Genomic DNA, 15861 nt, shown 5'->3' with positions numbered 1-15861 from the left:
AGCAACTAGGTCTTGGGAAACCCAAACAAAATAGGATGAGCATTCAATTAGCGGATGAAACTATAAGATTTCCTAGGGGTATTATTGAAGATGTGCTAGTTAAAATCGATAAATTTATATTTCCCGTGGACTTCATTATTTTAGATATAGAGGAGGATAACAACCCCCCTTTGATTTTAGGGAGACCTTTTTTAGCAACTGCTAAAACAATTATTGATGTTGGCATAGGTGAACTCACACTCCGTGTGAGAGACGATACAATCGCCCTTCAAGCTCGTAATTCTGACAACACATCGGAAATTGAAGGTGATCATTTAACCCATTCTACTAAAACTGACAATATGGTACAACCTACTTTGCAGTAAATGAATCTTAAGAAAGCACATGAGTCATTCTCAAGCAATGGTAGAAGACCTACTCATGAAGAACGAAGGCTACAAATAGAGGAGCTAGATGAATGGCGAACACATAAACCGAGAACATACGATAAACCAAAACTACGCCAGAACGATCTCGATACCTTTCCAAATCAACTTAAGGTTGGAGATAAAGTCTTACTGGATGCCGCAGATGCTCACATTGTCACTACCACCCCGAATGAAGAAATCCCTCTTAAGGTACTTAGTATTTTTCCATTCGATACGATCGAGGTGAGTCATCCCAAATTCGGCACTTTTAAGGTAAATAACACCCATTTAAAACCCTATTTTGATGAGATTGATAGTAGGAATGAGGAGTATAAAATCCTTAAACCACCATGATCATTCAGCGGAGAGGTAAGTCGAGCTTAAACTATAAATAAGCACTTCTCGGGAGGTAACCCGTTAAAATTTAGTCTTCAACACCTAACTTACTAAGGGAGCTCTTGAATATAGGTTTTCCACATAGACACGGCCAAGCCCACGGGCGTGCTTAGGGCAGTGTGAAAATAGGGCAACAATTTTTCCAAACACGGGCTACGATAAAACGCCACAACCGTGCGACATGGCCGTGGTCGAGCCTGCCAAAACAACATGGGCGTGACAGACGCCCGTGGGGAACAACCGTGGGTGAACCTATTAAAACAGCACGGGCGTGCGACACAATCGTGTCTAGAACCCGTGGTCGAACCTGTCAAATTAGCACGGGCATGGGAGAAGCGAACAAAGCTAGACACGATCGTGCGACATGGCCATGTGCACCCATACGCCCAAGGTACATGGGCGTGGGAAGAATTTTAAACGCACCCAAATAGGAAAAACGTGAAACACACGGGCAAAAATTAGGGAACACAGGCATGTTACTTGGCCGTGTGACCCAAAATCTATAAATACCCTGCACTATTCACTTTCTTCCCCATTCAAAAACCCTAACCCTAGCCGCTGCAAGTCAACATGGCCTTCCTGCCACGCCCGTGCGCCACCTCCAACTCCATTTTTAACACCTAATCTCTCCTTTAGCGTTTGCTTACTCTTTTCACCTCTATTCTACTTACTTTTAATGCTTATTTTTAAAATAATCTTTATTTTTCTTTTACTATTTCCTTTTTGTTCATTATTTCTGCATTATTAGATTATTTATCATACATTTCAAGTTAAATCGACTTGTTAGGAAAGCCTCACTCTTTTTTCATACACATGCCATTACTATGCCCATTCTCATGCCATTACAATGATATTGTCATGAAATAATGCTATCAAAATAATTACGTTGTTTATGTTTGGTTAATATTAGTAGTTGTGGCTAAACTTCTGATTTTTATTTGAAATTTGTCTTCATTTTACTTTGACCACTCATTAAGATGACTTGATGATTCTAATCGCAGGTACCATGTCGTCTTCACGAGGAAAGAAAATTGTTGTACCTGCTTCAAAGAAGAGGAAGGGAGCGTCATCTTCCACGGGTCCAACCACGAAAATTTGTCACCCTGTTCTACAGTTCCCCCGAGGGCCTCAAGAAGAAATTTTCCAAATCCTTCAGGCCCAACCTTTAATTGTGGGCTGCTGCATCGACTGGACTACCGTAGAACAAGTTCAGTTGGCTGATGCGATTCGGGCCCTCCTAACCACCGACCCTTGGGAGCTGTTCTTTGGGATCATCGAGCCAACATGCCTCGAGCTCACGATGGAACTATGCTCAACGTTCCATCTTTAGATCGTAATGACGAACTACGATGATCCCGGCACGATCCAATTTCGCCTAGGCGGATTAATCCGCCAGCTAGACGTCCCAAAGTTTGGTGCTACACTAGGCTTATATACAGAGGAGTTCAATGAGGAGAATGAACTACATGCTCTCACTCGCCACATACACTTCTCTCCCTCAAAGTGCTGGCACACTTTCGCCCCTTCCGCTGCCTCCTACAATCCTAGCCGCTCCAAGGAATCAGTTCACCCACCATCCTTGAGGTACTTACATGCCATTTTGGCTTACACAATTACGGGGAGGTGAGCGAGCACTTGCGTCGTCAATACCCATGACACCTACTTTTAATGGTGTATGTCGCACGAGTACATCATCGACCTGGCTTATTTCATTGCCCTCGCCATTCAGTCCCAGACAGAGCGGCATAGGAAAGGGGTCATCTCCATTGGCCCATACGTGACTTAGTTGGCTTGACACTTCGGGCTCCTCAACACCGTAACCCAAGAATCATCCTTAACCCTCATTGGCCAGATGTCTCTACAAGGTATCTCGAGCATGCTTAGCATGAGGATGATCAAAAAGCACCGAGGAACCTACCCTCCTCAATATTGCCTCACCCAATCTACCAAGGAGGAGGCCTACGAGGACATTCCTGATGATTTCCATCCACAGTACAAGGACCCACCGACTCAGCCACCAACACCCTCTCGTCCAGTTCATGCGGCGGCTTCATATGCTGACATCTCTGAGTGCTTCACTCGATTCAAGCAGCAGTATTTTCAATGATTTGACAACATCGATGCTACTCTACAGCAGATTTGTCAACACCTCCACATCTCATCGCCAGTCCCACCTCGCGAACCATCCAACGATGAAGATGTTTAAAAACATTTATTTAGTATTTTATGTCTTTTATTTTTATTAAAATTACTTTTTTTTCTTATTAGATTTTAGAATTTTATTTTATAATTATAAATTTCGGTGATTTCTTTATGAGTAAATATTCCTCCTAATATCCCCTAAAAAGATCCTGACCCTATCACAGTTATATAGAGATCCTAAGCTCACCATCGCATAAGAACTACAAACTCCACCGGAAAAGGTTCTTGATGACTGTCATGTCCTGCTCGACCACGACCATAGCTACCACTAGATACAATATTCTTTTGGCGCAGGACTTATGGTCTAACGAACCTCTACCATTGCCGGAGTATCCTCCTCCACTCTCGCACCGATTACTCTCCAGAACTCCAGTTCGAGGAATTTATCATACAGGAAGTTTCACTTCCCTCCCTATCTTATGATTACAAATTTTATCTTTTCCTACCTATCTTTGTACATTGAGGGCAATGTACATCTTAAGTGTGGGGGGCATTCATTTCATTATCAGAAAAATCCCTGAATGATTACCTTGTTTTCTTGAAAAGCTCTCATATCATATTTAGGATAAATTTTGATTGATTTATGATTTTGATTGATATATCTTGAATTAAAACATAGGCATTTATACATTGATTGTTTAAACTTTAAGACGTTAGAGAATCAAGCATGATAAGTTGATTTTTAAGAATTTAAAAATCTAGGTTGTTTCTTCAAGTCTAGGTATTATCTTGAATTGGAATTCACGAGTTTAAACATCAAAAAGCCATAATTTTTGTGAGATTTTTGAGCCTTTTGAGCATCTATTAATTCCTTCATGCTCACTTTTATTATTGCTTTGAGTGCATAAGTATTGAACTGTTATTCTAGAACTTGCCTGATTATGCATGTCAAGACCACACTATTTGATTTGAAATGTCAAGATGATAGAGGCACCTAGGATTAACCCACTCATGCCATGAAAAGCCTACCTCCACGATTAACCCTTAGCGAACCCCTCTTGAGCCTAACAACCCATTTCTTGTATTACCTTTAATATTAACCCTTAACCCATTATAGTTGAAATCCCCTAAATTAAATTTGATCCCTATTTTTGTCGAGATTTGAATTGAAATAGTTGCTCAGCTATGTCTTGTTCTTAATAGCTAGTCTATGTTATTTAACTTGTTCTTAAATAAAAAAACTATGTATACACATTAGTAATTCCATATTCTGAGAAGAAGCTCTGTTGTACGCAAGTAATGATTAACTCTTTTTCTAGTTAGGCAATTTTTTAATTCAATCTCGATTCTAACCCTTTCTTTCAGCCTGTGACCACACCCCCTAACCAAGCCTTGTTACAACCTTCTAAAGACCTTTTGATTGATGTTTCATCTCAATTTATAGTGGTGGAGATTTGATTTTCATGCAAGCTTATGGTAATGACTTTTCATTATTGACTATTTAGTGCTTCATTCATTGTCCTTAAAACACCTCGAGTGATTTGAGTGAATCTTTAGTGAGGATATGAAACTATGTGATATTCTGAATCAAAGGTAATTACTTAGATGAGGGGAGACACCTATGTTTTCGTGATAAAATGCTCAACTTGGAATGTTTGAAACTTTACTGTACTTTTAGTTAAATCTTCAATGTATGAATACTTATGGATTATTTTGAGATATTATTGATAGGGATTATAAATTTAGAAGAATTTATTTTGATTATGAGTTGAGGGTTTTGCTTGAGGACAAGCAAATGCTTAAGTGTGGGGGTATTTGATAAACCATAATTTATACATATTTTTACCCCATGCTTAACGCATTTTATGGATGATTTTTCCTTAAAATTAGTGAATTTGATGCTCGTAATGCCTTAATTTCATGATTTATACTTAGGTGAGCATAGGAGAGTGAAAAGAACGAGAAACGGGCCAAAAATAGAGAAAATGGGCCAAAGTACAAAATCAACACGGCCTGGACTTCCTCACACGGGCAGCCCACACGGCTGTGTCAATCTGGCAGAATCGAAGCACGACTCACATGGGTAGAACACACGCCCGTGCCATTTTAACAGGCTCGAACACGACCTGAAGTAATCACACACGGGCGTGTCACACGGGCGTGTCCCTGCCGAGCTCAAGTTGAGTCCAATTCGGAAAAGGCTAATTTTGAGGGCTCTTAGGCATTCTAAAGCCTATAAATACACCCTAGAGGAGGAATAAGGGGGACACACAGAATAGGGAGTAAGGAAATACTCCAAGGAAGCCAATTGATTCATCTTAGAAACCAGAGTCATCATCAAGACTGAAGATCTCTCCTCAATTCCCCTTCAGGACTTTTGGGTTTTCTTTATGTTTTGTATTCTTTGTTATTCTGAGATGTTTTCTTATTTAGTTATGAACTAAAACCCTTAAATACCTAAGGGAAATGAAACCTAAGACGAATCTTGTTATTATTTTCTAAATTGTATGATAAATATTTAACTTGTTCTTAATTATGTGTTCTTAATTCTTGTTTTGATATCCCAGGATACTGATTCAAGATAAGCTCTCATTCAGAGGAGGAATAAACCCTGTCTAAGAGTACATTTGTCATAATTAAGTGGAGTTGATTGCGCGCCTAGACATAGGGTGACAAGATTTTGCTAGATTAGGGTGAAACCTAATAAGGGGATCCATAGATCCAGTTAATGCAACTCTAGGGTGTTAATTAGAGAAAGGTCTCAATTATTCAATCTAGGGATTAGACGTTATTAGTCTTGAATAGGGATAATAACATAAGTTAGGGATCTCTACGGAACAAATTAAATGAATAAATCGTCCGATTCAGAGCCAGATTAACAAGTGCAGTCTAGGTGGATTTTTCCTTAGGTATTGTCTTAATTCAATCGATTTTCCCAAAAGCAATTCCCCAATTCTATTCTCTGTGAGTTCTTAGTTTAAATAATTAGTTAGTTAAAAAAAACCCTATTATTCTTAGGCTAGATAATAAAAAGATAGTCATTACTAGTACTTTTAGTTCCTTTGGGTTCGACAATCTGGTCTTGCTAAAACTATACTACTGTTCGATAGGTACACTTGCCTACATCGCGATAATAGTTAGTTTCAAGAATGATTAATTATAAATATTTAAAACCTATCACGAAATCACGCGATCATTTATCCATATGGAGTTGTCGAACTTCAAAGTAAGGGAGGTAATTTTTAAGTCAATGCTCAGCACTTAAAACATTACTGGGGAGATAAAATTGAATGGGATCAAATCTCGTTTATTTTATCGGATATTTAATTTTTCTTATTTTTCATTTTTAATAAATGATTTAGGGTATATTTTAAGGATTAGCATGTTTAAATACATTCTATTTAGAAGATTGAAACTTAAGCGGGACCACTTGTGACCCCTCTAATATTTCTTGGGAATTGATTTTAACATAATCTTTCGAGACATTATTCCCTAAATGGCAAAATAAATTTTTATGTTTTCAAATAAAAGGGTCAATTTTGATCCAATCTTTAAATTGCAACTCAATTTCAAATTTTCTTTAAGTCTAGGTAGTTAATTGAACTATTTTCATAATTTAGTTGCTCTTTTTTGTAAATACTAAAAATTAGATGTCTCTTCTTGTAAATATTTTCAAAATGCATCTAGAATAAATGTTTTTGATTTAATTTAATAAATAAGATGATAATCATTAATATATAATTATATGTATTATAATATATATTAATTATTATCAACTTTCCATAGAATTAGGATTAGTTTAAATTTGATCATATTTTATTTAATAAATATTTTTTTAATAAATTAATAGCAAATAATAATTTAATATGCATTATATTAATTATTAATTGTTGTTAACTCTATGTAGAATTAGAAGTTGGAATATCTTAATTATTAATTTGTTCTAAGAATTCTCGAGGAACTTATAGTTTCAGGTTCTAAGTGGACTGTGTCAAAGCAAGGAATTCACACTTGTCGCAGAGAATATTTGAAACCACTAACGAAGGTATGGTTCTATTTCATTCGATTCAACCTTATGCCCATTTCACATGGGACTACAATTTCATTAGAGCGAATGGTCTTATTATACAAAATTTTAACTAGAAAGACCATTGATGTGGAAAAAATCATCTTGAGAGAAATGCGGAATTGTGCTGCTAGACATTCTGGCCCAGATTACTTTCCCTTTACAATAACAATTTTGTTCTTGAAAGCTAAAATTCTTGCAAATGTAAAGATGATAGGTTATAGCCAGAGCACAATCACAGATTGGGGCCTCTACCGAATAGCTTAAGACTTTGTTCTATAGCAACAAGTTGAAGAGAGTGAGGATCCTGAAGAAGAAGAAGAAGAAGAAGAAAAAGAAGAAGAAGATCCCACAGAGATCTAACCAAGGCAGTCAGCTGAAATCCTTGATAAGACAGAACCAATGGAACCAGTAACCAAATTTTACATCACAACTTCCATGTTTAGGACTCAATCGCCTTACCCAGATCTTCGAGATGAGCTATCAAAATTGATCGACATCATGCAACATATGCAGTGGCAGCAACAAGCTTACTGGAGATATTAAAAAAACGAGATGTCTTAATGAGAAGCGCTCTTACGACAATATACAATGACCCAATTATTTTTGTGCTTAGGTGTCCAGATTTCATATTTGAACCATGGAGTCCACTATCGAAGAGGGAGAAAAGTGATTCATGTAAAAACAAAGATGATGTAGCAAAAGATGAGTCGAATTCAGAGGGATCTGCAAATAAATAAAAATGGAGGATCTTGACTTTATTTTATTTTCGTTCTTAGGTTATTTGATAGGATTAGGTTTTATTAGGAATTTTTATTTTTGCATAATAAAACAAGAGGTGGAAATCATAAATAAAAATGAACAAGTTGCAAAGTACAAAGTGTGGCAATAGATATATATACATGTCTAGGATTGGATCTAGAGAGAGCTTGGTACTTAAGCAGTCAAATTGACTCACCTTCTATTTTCTAGAATCCTACCTGGTGTATAGTATATATTCACTTTTAACAATAAGGACGTTGTTCATCTTAAGTAAGGAGATCGAAAAATTGAAATTGTTTCCACTCAGAATAAATTTTTCTTTCAATTATGATTAGGTTATATTTTGTTCAAAAATTTGAAATTTTGTTAAGTATGCTAAACTTCAGTATAAATAAAGTTTTATTATTTCAATAATTGTTATGTTAACTAAAATGTGACATAAATTTATTTTTTAGTAAAGCATGCAAATCATACCATAAATTTTTAGTTCCTTAGGAAAGTTAGGCATGTATGAAAGTTTAAGTCTCTAGAATTGACTTAGTAGTTTCTTGAGGCGAAATCCTAGGAAGCATGGAATGTTGAAAATGATTGAGGCAACTTTTGTTTGGACTGTTAGAGCCTTTCAAGCCAACCTTGATGAATTTTTATCCTTTGAAACCCAATTTTGAGACTATATGGCCTAATTTTATTTGAACTTTTGTAATATTTAGCCATCACTTTTCTCTTAATTATCTTTAAATTGTCCCAAACACTAGACTCAGTACTATTCAAAATATCATTTGAAACAAGTTTGGGGGAGTTAAAAAGAAGTATCAAATGTTCAAAAAATTTTAGTACATACAGCAAAATGCTCGTGAAAATCAAAGAGAGCATATGTATTCGAAAGAAATAGATGTATAAAAGAGCATGTGAAAGAAAAATAAGTTAGTGTATTGAAGGTAATTATTTCGAAGGTCTGATTCAAGCTGAGTTTAGAGCTTTTAGCCCAAATTTATCTATCTTTTACCTACCCCTAGCCTAGCCATGTTACAACCTATTTAAAAGAACTATTGATTCAAGTTTCTATGCTACCTAACATTAGTTGAGAGAAATTGCTATGTTCAACATATGAAGGCATCAATTAAACTTAATGATTGCATCTTAATCTTAAATAAGGGAATAAAATCAAATTGGTAGGGATTTACATGTTTTTATTGAGAAAGCATTTAGTCTATTTTTGCTATCATAATAGTTGTTAAGATTAATTTGAATGATATGTATACTTAAGTAGCATAATTATCAAATTTCTTGTTTTTTAGCATAAGTATACTAAAATCATAATTTTGGGAAGAATGTTGTTCTAAAGAAAATTTCCAAAGGTGTTTCCGAGAAATTCTTTTCAAATTTGTGCATTACTCGGGATGACCAATGAATTAAGTTTGGGGGTGTGGAAACATGAAAATATACACACTTTTTCATGCTCTTTTTAACTCAAATTCATGCAGTTTTGGTAAAATTCGTGTCAAAAAATAAATAATATTTATAAAATAATTAAATTTCACCCAAATAATGAACATATTGAATTTTAATTAATTTTATATCAAATTTTGATTATTTTCGACAGATTTGCGCAAAGGGTGAAAAATAACTTGGTAGACACTACTAAAAGCGCAAAACCGAGAAGCAATTTTGAAGCATCAAGGCAACTTAATTTTTCAGCCTAAGACAGCCCAAATTATGTTTATTAATTCATAGTATAATTAATTTTAATTCAATTTAATTTTGGGTTAAATAAATTATTGTTAATTAATTATGAAAAGGGCCCAGTTGAGCTAAACCGAGAAAGCTGATCCAATCGACAACTGGCAGCCCAAACCGTCACACATGCTGACCCAATCAGCTTGCTTGGCTTATTATTTGGCTTGCAAAATGGCCCTTGAAGACTCCTTCAAATTGCATTCAAACCCCTCCATTATTTATGCCTTTCTAGATTTGCCTTTACCTTAAAATAGCATGTTTGAAATCTTCAAACATGCCACATGTGTGGCCAGCCATGGGGGGAGCCTTTGGCTACTAATTTTGGCTATTTTTAGCAGCCTTTTTAGCCTATAAATACCCCCTTGGCTGCTCACTTCAAACACATCTCAACCCTTCTTATCTCTTCACTTCTCTCTCATTTTTCTCTCCTCATTCCCTTCCATTGTTCTTCATTTTCTTCCCCTATTCCCTTTCCAATTTCACCTCTTGAAAAAGATTCAATCAACCACCATTTTGAGCAGCATTCAAGTGTTCGTAGAAGCCTCAATTTGACAAGAACAAGCAGAGAAAGAGGAGTGGAGCAAACTAGTCAAGCCACGGAGAAAACACCAGATTTGATTCTTGTTCCCTATCCTTTTAATTTTGTTGTTGTTATGATGAACATTTCTATGAATATTCATGATGTTGATATGTTTAATTTAATTAATATGGGTTAAATTTAATTCGTGTTAGGTTGATTGCATTTTGTCTACTTAATTTATTAAAATTGTGTTTGTATTGTTATAGGCCTCGGTAAGATGTTTGACTAAGTAAAATCATGACTAAGTTATTCTTGCATTACAATTGTAAGGTAACTAATCAATTAATTATTTAAACGGATTGAAATTGTAATTAATTGACACAATACTTAATCAGTGCATGTTTAATCATCTAAGGTAGCTGAGGGTTAAATTAGCAATGGTATCTAATGATACATTAGCCTTCTATAACTAGCAAGATTATTGTGATTAAACTGTTTCAATGTAACACCCCTAACCTGTATCCATCATCGGAGTAGAGTTATGAGGCATTACCGATCATATCACGCTCATACAATTATGCATTACATTTTACAGTTCGAAATTTTAATGACATTATTACTCGTAACTTAATCTAATATCAAACTTAAAATCATATCATTCGTAACACAGCATAATTAAAACATGATCCAACATATGTTAAAACAAACTATATATATGCAAAACATATAACAAACCAAAACTTTATTAATTTAATATCAGACCTATTATATTTTTATCTTAAAAGACTTGCGTATGTGCAAATTACATGTCAAACAAAACAAGTTTCAAAACTTCATTTATGCGGCATGATTACATTAGTTAACATGAATTTACATATTTCATACATTAATACAAGTTAATACATCCATTCGAATATATATATAAGGCACTTAATCACATTCAAATAAAGCTTTATAGCAAGTCACTTTATGGTTTAATAAGCAACCAACACTGAAGAGATGCAACTATGTTTCACCAAGCCCAAACACATTTCACCATATTCACTTAAACCATCTTCAGACACATATAATAACTCAATACCAAATCATGTGCAAATTATAATATCCACAACCCGATTTTTAACCACAATTAACCTATAATTGTATACCTCATTTGCTTATATAATAACAAGTTTAAATCTTCATAATGCACATGTTAACTAATCCTTTGATCGGTTATCAAATATAACCTCATTCGGTCACATTAATACCAAGTCACATGCTTAATAAGTAAATCACACACCCAAACCAAATTTACTACCACATATTTTTAACACATATAATTATAAATCATTCCACTAGCAACTTGGCTCTTAATTACCGAACCACAAACATCATGTCATAGCATATGTATATGTTTCACCCTTCACTAGTCGAAAATAAAGGCACATCTTTTACTATTTTCAAGCCAACTTGCATGTCAAAATACACATCTTATATAAAACAATATGATACCTACCACAAATGTAACATCCCGATTTTGGGCATAGTCAGAACAGTGGTTTCAGGACCACAAATCTGATGATAATTTTTTTTATTATATTTTTATGGTCTACAATTTCATGGAATGATTTCATGAAAATTTCGTTCGAAAATTTCGACGTTTGGGCACTTAATTTGGTCAAAAGGACTAAATTGTAAAAAGTGTAAAAGTTGAGTTTTACATTTAAAGGTGTCTAATTGTTATGAAATTTTAAATTGGAGGTCCTTAAATGGTAATTAGACCATTTTATAACTTTTTGGACAAAAATGTCCTTGGTTGGGTAAATTTTGAAAGAATAGTAAAAAGGGCATTTTGGTCATTTAGGGGTAAAATGAATTAAAAGACAAATTTTAAAACCCAAATGTGTCCCTTTCTTCTTGCTTCAGCAGAATATACCAAGAGCAGCCATGGTTAGGGTTTGGCCAAGCTTCCAAGCTCAGTAGTAAGTGATTTCGAGCTCCGTTTTTAACGTTCTATACATTTTTGAAGTCCTGGTAACATTTTCTAGCTATTTCTACCATTTATTTGAGCTAGTTTTGTGTTTAAAAATTTACCCATGAATGATATGCATGTATTTTGATGTTTAATGGTAGAATATGAAGGCTCGGTGTGTAATAACTGATTTTTACTAAGCGATTTTCGATGAAAATGTCTGAAAGGATCGTTTTGTAAAAGTTGTAAAATTGGTCATAAAAGGGTGATTTAGTGGGAATTGGAGGCTTCCATAGTTGTTAAAATGATTTATCTAGACTTAAAATGTAAGGAAATTGAAAAAAAATCATTTTACGAGCATTGGGGCAAAAGAGCAAATATGTGAAAGTTTAGGGGTCAAAATGTAAATTTTTAAAAGTATGATTTTTAGACCCATATGAATAATGTGACTAATTATTAGGCTAAATGTGATATTATAGATCAAGGAAATTGAGATTCGGGCTTAAATCGGGAAAATACAAGGTTATGGGCTAAAATGGTAAATTGTCGTTTCTGGATCCGAGGTAAGTTCGTGTGATTTAATAAGCCTATTATTCATGTTATTATTGTTAGACATGAAATATATCTTGTTATAATTGTATTGAATTTGATGTAAATAGAAATTTGGTGGAATATGATATTTTAAATGAAATGATTGGTTACTGTGTAAATGAGGTCCTGCATGTGAGGCAGAAAGGTTGTCCCGAAAGGGTAATCTTTTGATGTCATTATGAAAAGGAAATGTACACCTTGTGTGTACAATGTGAAAAGGGATAGCTTCGGCTATCAAATGTGAAAAGGGATAGCTTCAGCTATCGAATGTGAAAAGGGATAGCTTCGGCTATCGAATGTGAAAAGGAAAGGTATACTTTGTGTATACCATTTGAAAAGTTTATGTACACTTTGTGTGTACACTTGGAAAGGTTAGGTATACTTTGTGTATACCATTTGAAAAGGAAATGTATACTTTGTGTGTACCACTCGGAAAGAAATGTACACCTCGAGTGTACAACTGGAAAAGGAAAGGTCCATCAGAAATTCAATAATTCAAAGGTAATGACATACATAGTGATATAAAGAAAAAATGGCATGATAAACTCATCTATGCTTAGTTGATTTTAGTATGATGCATATGATTGTCCTGTTTGGATGAGTAGTTGTGCTAAGAGATAGCATAGGTACGTACTAGTAACTCATGAGTATGTGTTTGACATGTGAAATGAAATTGACTTGTGATAAGAGTGCAAATGAATGAGTGATATTTATGAGAATAATTTCCATCACAAACTTGTGATGGTTATCATTATGTTGCACTAAGACAGATTAGGACAATAGCAGTGGTCCGAATTTGAAAATCCACTAAAAATAGTGGAAATTGAGTTAGAGGCTGAATAAAATATGGAATTAAATCTTAATGAGTCTAGTTTCACATAAAGGAAATGGTGTAAGTAAAAGAATTTTTTATTAATATATATTTGAATTCTTGTGAGATAGAGTCAAAATGAGTTCGGAATCCCCTGTTCTGACTTGGGCTAATCACTAGAAATTGTAAAAAAAAATAATTATGAGTTAGGAATCATATGAATGAAATCCTTAATGAGTATACTTGCAAGAGAAAGAGATGGGAACATTATCTGAGTCTTGTACTATAAGATAAAAAAATTTTAGTGAAGAAAGGTCGAAGCTGTCAAACAGCAAAATAGGGGATAATTTGAATAATAAAATATATTTATTGTCTAGGCCAAAAAATTCTTAAATTTTTATGGTAATAAGATATAAGAGTCTAGTTTCTTTGAAAATTAATAGATCTTGATTTGGAGTCTCGTAAATCTATATATAAATAATTTAATAACTGTGACTCGAGAAAATAGCTTAGCTGGAATTTGAATAGATAGAAAGAATTTGAGAATAACATGTTATCATATTGCTTATTATTTTCATGTGAGCTTAATAAGCATAAAGCTTACTCACTCTTTTCCATTTCTTTTATTTTTTTAGGTTAGCTCGGGGTTGGAGATCGTTGGAGGTAGCATCACACTATCGAGTCATTACCCTTGGAATATTGACATGCGTAAGTTAAATGTTTTCAAGTGAGTGGCATGTATAGGGACTTATTTTTTCTATGATGAATATTGTCATGATTAGCCAAAGGTATTGGCTTATATTGATTTGTTATTTATAGCCATGAGATGTGGCTTATAATAATTTTGGCTTGAATTCTATTTATCCATGATATGTGTTAATGTCTTGTGATTGTGCTCGTTCACTATGTATGAGGAGTATATGCATATGTCCACGATGAAGGCCTTAGGACTGTTCGAGGCGGTCATGGTCATAGAATGATTGTGTGATATGGTAATAAGTTATTAGTGCCATGAACTTGGATTTCGATGTATAAGTTAATAACCATAATATAATGGTATAAATGATTAATAAGATAAAAAGGTCAAAAGTATGTGTGTGCATGTGAAAATGACAAAAAGGCTTGGAAATTAACCTAAGTTTTTACCACACGGGTAGAGACACGACCGTGTGTCTCATCAGTGTGGAGGACACGGCCTCTCGCCACGGGCGTGTACCTTGGTCATTTGCCTTTAAACGATTATTGATGTTACAAACAGAGAGTTACATGGGTTGAGGACACAGGCGTGTCCCAAGCCACACGGACGTGTGTGACCACACGGCCCAAACCACACGGGCGTGTGACTCTCCAAAGCAAGAAAATTTGGTTAAGTTGCCCAAAGATTTTCAAAGTTCTTAGTTTAGTCCCGAACCACCCCGATGTATGTTATAGGCTTCGAAAGCCTGTATAAGGGACGATATGCATGTGTTTGAGATGTTATAATTTTGGGCGAAAAATTTTGTGGCCCGATTTTGCATATTGTGAATGTTTAAGTCCGATAACAACTCGAACTCTGTCCCAACGTTGGATACAGGTGAAGGGTGTTACAATAAATACTATGCATTCATAGTACATTACATCATAACCAAAATGCATATAAAACATAAGCAAAATAACTAAATTCAAACGTAAAAGTTAAGCCATTTTCGAATGGCTTAGATTACACATAACCAAAATCCAACATTCCAAAAATATGTTCTAGCCAATTCATGCCATAATTCAAGTTCAACTTATTAAATACCAAAACAGTAGACAGTGTGATGAACTTTGCTGATGGTCCCCGAGCTCGTAACTTGATCCAAAATTTATAAAATAGAAACAAACATACGCATACAAAGTAAGCTTTTATAGCTTAGTAAGTCATAAACAAATAAACAACCCAATGATATAATCCACTTATTTTAAACTAAACCGAATTACATTAACTTTACTAGCTTAATCTTGAACTTTAAATCTCATAAATATTACATTTTCATACAGAATTTCTACCTTGGTCGAATGCTCATATAGTAAATTTAACATATTATTATTCAACTTCTAAAGCTAAATAGTCATTATAAATCCTAGTCCACTTACACACAAATATATAAGCTCATGTATCAAAATATAACTTCATATACATTTACTAGTTATGTGGCCGAATATACCAAATCATGTATGCACATAGTTAAGAATCATCTCAATAATACCCAAATTATTTATTCACAAGGCTGAATACACATACCATATTCACATATATGTTTCATTTGCATCACAAATAATTTGTAACAAATATTAATTTACTTACTTACCTTATTTCAAATAGGTAATAAACTAATTCATACCTGGTCATTTAACTTGTTTCACATATTCATTCACAACATATAGTTGCCCGATGAACCATTCGGAATTGGATAGGACACTCAGATAATCACACATATAGTACAATGCCAACGT

This window comes from Gossypium hirsutum, chromosome A11 (assembly GCF_007990345.1).
Source record: "Gossypium hirsutum isolate 1008001.06 chromosome A11, Gossypium_hirsutum_v2.1, whole genome shotgun sequence".
Lineage (NCBI taxonomy): Eukaryota > Viridiplantae > Streptophyta > Magnoliopsida > Malvales > Malvaceae > Gossypium > Gossypium hirsutum.
The sequence above is the reverse complement of the archived record's forward strand: the minus strand, read 5'-3'. Positions refer to the sequence as shown.